Raw genomic sequence first — 7420 nt, 5'->3', positions numbered from 1 at the left:
TACTAATTATATAAAAAAGGGCCGTCAGTGATAAATCCATACGATTCATACACTTGACGTCAAGATATGTGAGTCAGGGAGGTAAGAAGGGAGGTTCGTAAGACAAAGAACAAATATAGAGGTCAGGTCAGAGAAATACAATAGAAATAATTAAAGCAAGTAATTAAACAAATCTTTCTTCTAAAATACATTGTATGTAAAAGTTGTTTGATCGAGTAATAATTCTAAATAGCAAAGTTTGTGATTTTGTGGAGAATTTAGTAATTAGCTTGCTTTAAAAAAAAATAATTTCTAGGAGACAGAAATGGACGTACTGGTCGTAAATAAGCTCATTACTAATTTTTCATTCAATCAGGGAAGAGTGATTGAATGTTGTATTATTGTACATAGAACACTTAAACAAACCAACGCTGTCCCTGTTGAAGTATTGTTATATAGGATAGCCTGTGAAAATGGGTAGAAAGTGAAAGTAGGCTACAACTTGTAAGATTGGCATAAGCTAAATATTGGAGCACCTCAGGCGGTTACAGAATGGATTCCCCTCAATCAAAATGTTTGCTAAGTATGTCCTTTCTGACAAGTGTCAACATTTAAAAGGGCGCCACCAACGTTACACGTATAAAGTGGAGAAAACAACACAAACAATTTATTCCAATTTTTCCTATGTAAAAAAATATAATCGATAACTAATCGATATCGATTTAACAATTCATGGTCAGTGTTTTGTGGGCGGGAGATGTAACTTTCTTTTTGAACTGTTTGCTGAATTGTTTTGAATGACAAATCCGATAAATATCATTTCTAAAAATAATTTAGTATTTGATCAAGTAGGCCTACTGTTTAACTTTGTCACTTGTTTAGGCTTACCTCTAAAATGAAAACAAACAAAAAATAGGACAGAAAGATACAATGTACAGACGTTCAGTTTGGTACCTTGATCATTTTTTAGTCCAATTCATACTAGTGTAACATCATACACATACAGGTGTAACATTCATATAGACTAACAATTGTTAGAAGAAGAATTGATTTAGAAGGCATTTTCGTGCCATATTCTTCCTACATTAGGATTAGAATTGCAGTCTGTCTGTTGCCAAATAGACACGTCGTTGAAGAATGTTTCGTGGCCGGTAAGTTTAAAAAACAATCGGTAAAAAATGGAAACATTTTAGAAAGTTTCTTAAACAGATTTTACTTTTATGATACGAGTATCACTAATAATCTTAACAACTTCCTCTCACTAAACCATTGGCTCGCTTCTAAACGTCAGTCTGCGGTCTAGATGAACACAAAACGGAAGTAATTGTTCTTTTATGTTAGAAATCAATTAAATAAATCTTTGCTATTATCAATGATATAATGAAAAGGCGCCCCCTGGAAGTGACTGGTGCACGTGGTAAAGTAAACAACACCTTAAACAATAAGTATTCTTTCTTAAAACCGGTTAGATGACCTTGATACGCGCGGACCTACGCGAAGTAGGAAGGAAGAACAGATTGGCTGCGCATCGATGCAAAGCACACTGCGCAGATTTATTTAATTAATAACTTAATCCATGTTTGTCTAAAACCTAGTTTAAAGGTAGACCTACTACTATGCAGGCCAGTGAAGTGTCCGTTTTAAAAGAAGAAAATAAGAAGATATAAAGTATTAGCTACAAATACAACACAGTTAAATAACATTTGTTGAAAAAAACAATTGGTGAAAATATTGAATATTCAAGTAACATCAACACCGATTTTATGAATGTTCATCAGACCAAAATGAAACAACATTCAATAGGCCTAACATTGTTATCGATTTTCACCTGGCTATATCCTAGGCCTGTCATTGTTCAGTCAAAGACCAATGCCCGCACGGTACGTGTCATGAACAAAGTGAAGGGGCGCTCAATTGTGATTCTACCGCTACCCTCAACCGTCTGCTTACATATGTAAGTGCTTTACTAATGGTGTTTATTTAGGTGTTTTGCAATTTCTCTGAGTTATCGTAACTTGTTGACCTGACGGTCTTCTCACTTAAACATTGCAATTGCCACAGGGAAATGCGAAAACACAAAGAATATTAGTTTATCACTATCAATTTTCACTACATCAAATAAAATATCAACTCAAAAACACAAATAAATTAACCCCCACTATAGTTGATCTTTGGTTCAGAAGCCTTTCATAGAAATAAAAAGGCCTGCCAATATCGGAAAGTTGATGAACTATTCAGCTAATTAGACATACCGCATTATGTAAATTTAATCTGCACGAGTTTAGGCAGTTATTACAAATATTACCATTTGGCTTAATTTGTTTGAGTTTCTCTTGACCCCCAACAATATCTTTGAGGTCAACAATAACCTATAGAATGCCTTATATGGTCAACGAACTAGTTTTGCTCAAATAATGTGCAATAATTTTAAATTTTGTCCTAATAAATTTAAGCTTCTTACTTTACATTTCATTAATTTACATTACTTTATATTACTTTACATTTATTTACTTTCTTTACATTAGGCAAATTACTTTAATTTACATCACATTACTTTACTTTACATCACATTACTTACATTACATTCTTTACATCACATTACTTTACTTTACATTACTTTACATCACATTACTTTACTTTACATTACTTTACATCACTTTACATTACATTACTTACATTACATTACTTTACATCACATTGTTTTACATTACTTTACATCACTTTACATTACTTTAATTATTTTACATCACATTACTTTACACTACATTACTTTACATTACTTTAATTACTTTACATCACATTGCTTTACATTACATTACTTTACTACACTTTTTTACCATGACGTAGAGAAAGGAAGAGCAAGATATACAGAGAGGAAGATTTACACTAAATGGTGTAAAATGTTCACGTGGTTACAAAATTAATGGTACAGTGTTCAACTATTACTGGGGTGGGGGTGGAGTTTATGAAACGCACATAACTTTAAAAATAGCCTCATATCGGTGTATCCACGTGACAGGTAACTAAACCCGAAGTTTTGTTCCGTAGTTTGTATTTCAAGCCAAGATATATACGATATATAACGATCAATTGAAAATACGAATTACGATACTCGTGTGTATGGCCAAGTTAAAACAGTACATAATTGGCCGCTCAATATCAATGCGATACCGCAAGTTGTTGATCTTTATTCATTTGGTTAAAAGAAGGAAACTTAAGACAAAGTAAAACAAACATTGTATTGTTATGGAATAGTGGTTGAGATTTGTTCGGTTGTAAAGTGGTCAGCTCGCGTGGCTATTTAACTAGGCCCTATAGACATTCTAGATAAAAACATATTTTGATGAAGTCTTTTTGAAGTTGTTGTTCAATTATGTTGGGTTTTTCATTTATAATCGTGTTTTTACTAAAAAAAAACTTTACGGAAGTGAGGTAAGGTTTATTTGTTTTATTTATGTGGCTTTTGAATTAGTCTACAACAGATTTGTTTCAATTAAGTCTATAATGTGTGGTCTTTGTTTGTCCTGTAAAAGAGTGAAATTCTTGCTTTCGGGTACGTACCAATAGGCCTATATGGAACGCCGCATCGATAACAATTTTAATCATCAATGTAATTTTAATCATCGCCAAAACTTGCGAAAACGGCGTTCCATAGGTTCTGTACAGAATTTACTTTTATTCTATTGTCAACGTATTATTATGTTTTAGTCTCGTTGTAAAGTCAATGAATTATCTAGATGCTTAAAATAAATTGCTGATAATGATACAAACCCAAAAATATTATAGTTTTTCATTTCCTGACATTTATTATTTGAAATTTATATATTTTGGTTTTCTAAAATGTTGTAGAATACGTTTATCTGTACCGCTTGCCATTTTTATGATCAATGTTGTTTTGTTCAAGGTAAGATTACACTAATATATTGACATTAAACGTTTGTTTGAGTAACGTGGGTGTACAACGAGTAAGTCCTGCAAAGCAACTTTATTGTCTCAAGTTTATTCAAAAAATCTATAATGAATGTAATAAAGAATAATTGGGGACTGTACTTGAATTGCTTACTTGAGATTCTAATTATGTTGAGAATTATTAATTGTTTACGAATAAAATGTTTTCAATACAGATGGAATTTTTATTGAAATTAATCATAGTTGTTTTAGCTTTTTGAATAAAAGCATAAATGCAAACATTACGTCGTTTTCTATTTGATAGAATGGTATTTATGGTTTTTATTGATTCTCAGGTAAATCTTTATTTGAATTAAAATTTATACTTAACAGGAGGAATAAAAAGAAATGCATTTAAGTTCATAGCTCCCACGTAAAACAAACAAATCGTAAAAACATCCACAGACAAAGGTAGGTCCAACTGACAAAACCGAAAAGTCATGGCAAAAATCTAAAATCGTATTTGAATTTTGTTATTCTGATCTAAGTTTCTATATAAATCGCTACGATTGAGAGACTTCGATAAGTGAATTGTTAGGCCTACTGAAGTTTCGTCTGTCAAGGGAGAATAAACTAATATTTACCGAAAGAAATCATTTTGTTGGGTTATCCTGCTCTTGGCAAATTACGTCCGGGAAGACAATACAGACAGACATACATCCCAGCCACAAGTACACGGTAACAATGACTAAATATGTTAAACAGAAACTGTTTACACTTTAAAGAGAGATTCCCTAAAATATATCACGATGAACTGTAACATGTCTCTTTACTAAGGCTATATAACTGGCTTATAGTGTTGAGCGATAATGGCAACCGAAGGATAAAGAACGACGGACGACCGGTGATGAACGACAACGACTGGCGAAGGACGACGACAACCGAAAATGAACAATGGCGACCGGTGATGAACGACGACTGGTGGTAAACGACGACGACTTGTGATGAACGAAGACTGGACGTGATAAACAACGACCGATAATGAACGACGAAGACCGGTAATGAACGACGACGACCGGTGATGAAAGAATGACAAAGTTGCAGATTATGTAGCCTATTTGATTCATTAGGCATGTACATAATACATATACGAGAGGTTAATTCATGTTAACTTGAAATATCAGAGATAATAGTTAGTTATTTAATTTATGTAAGCGATATTGGAAACTGAATTCTAAAGTTAACTACCAATTTCCTTAAAATTGGCTCTATGTATTTAGATCATTGAAAGTACTCTGCTAATCGTGTGCGTGTAAATAGGCAACTTGCTAGAGCGCCTTAGGTCTAAAAGGGTACCATGGGAATTTCTTGATCGACATTCTGACAATAGTACTGACGATTTTAGGCATTCCATCTTCAATACACTACATAGTCTTGTCGCCATTTTCTACCAATGCAAATATTGACTTTAAGAATGCCACAGAAATTTGCACGAAATCCGGAAAGACCTGAAGACCCCCAGGGCAACTTGTGAAGAAAAATATAAATGTATATGGAAGTAGTTATCAAAATAATTTCAGATCATAATGTCAAAGATATCTTGATGATTTTGTGTTCACCTACAAGTCCGCGTTAATGGGTTCAAATCTGGACGAGTAATATATCTTCAAGGCTTTGATACTACGTAACATCATGTGGAAAGATTTCAAAACCTTATCTTTAAACTGGCTTGTAATCTAAGTTTTGTGAATAATAACAAAATATAAATAAAAATAATCAATAATGAGGATAAAAATAGTAATAATACATCAACTATGACGTTTAAAAGTATTAATGGTATTAATAAAAGTGTCAATTTCTGTAAGATGGCTAGACAGATATAGTATCACTTTTGTAAGATATTTACCCGGTTGTGGCTAACTTTTCCCTTAGAGTAGTAAAGCTTACTTGCCTAAACGTGGTGTTTGTATAACTAACCGGATTACCAATAATTGCAAGACTTATTATAGGCAAATACACTATAGGTTTCTACTGTAATCGCTAGTAAAACATTTGCTAAAAAGGCACGAATTTTGTGGGATTTTCAAGGACTGTAAGTCGTAACACCTTACTACCATCACGTTTTCAAGCACCTCAGTGAATGAGTTTTATCAAAAGTGTCTTGCGTTCTGAAATTCATTTCATAAGAGAGTCACGTGCCGACAATATCATATCCTATCTTATGTTGAATTATATATCATCAGTATCCGTTGAGAGGTCCAAAATTATTTTGTGCTTTTCTTCACAAGTGAAAGTAACTAGCTATTCTTTCAAAATCTCCACAAAACATAATTTTCAGGAGTAATTATTTGCTTGTAAATGTTTAATAAATTGGAAAACCCCATGTTCTAATACAATAGGGGAAAAAATAATAATAAATAAATTAAGTTTTTAAATAAGCATTTTAATTTAAAATTAGCTAAAATAATAATGATTTCTGATTGGCTGTTGCTCAACGTCACCATTTTTTTTGCACAGTACCTCTGCTGACAGCATTTTGGGTACAATAATTCAAGATACGATGTTTTTAGGGAATAAGTGATTTTTTGTTTTTACACATTGGTTTTGTTCTTTCTTTACAAAAAAAATAATAACAACATGAAATATATTTTACATACAAAAAATAATGAATTAGATTTAAAGTTTGTAATTAATCAAAACCATAACATCTTTTGGAATATTGTATTAGCAATTCGCTGAATTTGCTGGATTCAAGAAAGTTTTCATGAAATTAAACTTTTTGGACATGTCAATTACTGTCATTCGCATAACTTTACACCGTTTGTGTTTGCTTAGATCCTGTCACTTTTACAAATCACAACATATTTTTACACTCTTAATACTCTGACAGTGTAAAGAAACAAGGTATTTACATGGTGTAACAAACGTGTTGACAAGCACCGAATCACTATTTCATTCAAATTATGAACAGTAAGTTTTGGACCATTAGACTGATTATCAGTCGTTGACTTGCGTTTTGTGGCAGATTTCCAATATGCTACCAATATCACTCAATCATTATTGTCAATCATTTTCCAATATTGTTCATCTTTTAATTGATTTGGTATCAATATCTTGATTGGCATGACGTTAAAAAAACAAATTAATTGTTTTCTTGTGGACAAGCCGAGTGTAAGCTGCAGGCATTGCCATTCCACACCAGCTTACTTCTAATGCTTTAATACATGTCAATTGCTGGCTTCATTTCCGGTAATATGAAGGTGAAATTCAAGGCCAAGTAAAGATCTTCAAACAATTATTTACCGCCAAGCATTTCCTTTTTTTTCTATCAAGTGTATTTGAAAGAAAGTGTTTTTGTTCTTTGGGCATACATTAGTTTGTCATAACAGAATTGATTGGCACGTGGTACATTTAGCATCACAACAAGTTAATTTCATTAATGTTTACTTTTGTGTGAAGGTATGAAATGAAATATCGTATAAAGAAGAAATGTTGTCAATGTGGTGTCTTTCCATAAAATACAAAACAAATTTATTCACCTGTTATGAAAGGA

This window comes from Antedon bifida, chromosome 1, assembly GCF_963402885.1.
Source record: "Antedon bifida chromosome 1, ecAntBifi1.1, whole genome shotgun sequence".
In the NCBI taxonomy this organism is placed as follows: Eukaryota; Metazoa; Echinodermata; class Crinoidea; order Comatulida; family Antedonidae; genus Antedon; species Antedon bifida.
Note: the sequence above shows the minus strand (reverse complement) of the source record.